Genomic DNA, 254 nt, shown 5'->3' with positions numbered 1-254 from the left:
CCACGGCCCCCCCACGGCCCCCCCACGTGCGCAGCGCGTGGGTCCCGGGAAGCCCCACCAAGCTGAGCTCCGCAGAGGAAAGGGGGCGGGTGCTTTAGAAACCACGCCCCCTAGGACGTCACAGGGCTTGCCAGACTGTGGTAATTCAATTAAATTCAGTCGATATTTATTGAACACCAACTATGTGGCAAGCACTGCCATTGGCTTTGGGGATACATCAGTGAACGAAGTAGAAAAATATCCTTAATGGAGCT

Source organism: Pteropus alecto, unplaced genomic scaffold (assembly GCF_000325575.1).
Source record: "Pteropus alecto unplaced genomic scaffold, ASM32557v1 scaffold205, whole genome shotgun sequence".
In the NCBI taxonomy this organism is placed as follows: domain Eukaryota; kingdom Metazoa; phylum Chordata; class Mammalia; order Chiroptera; family Pteropodidae; genus Pteropus; species Pteropus alecto.
This window is presented reverse-complemented; position numbering follows the sequence as displayed.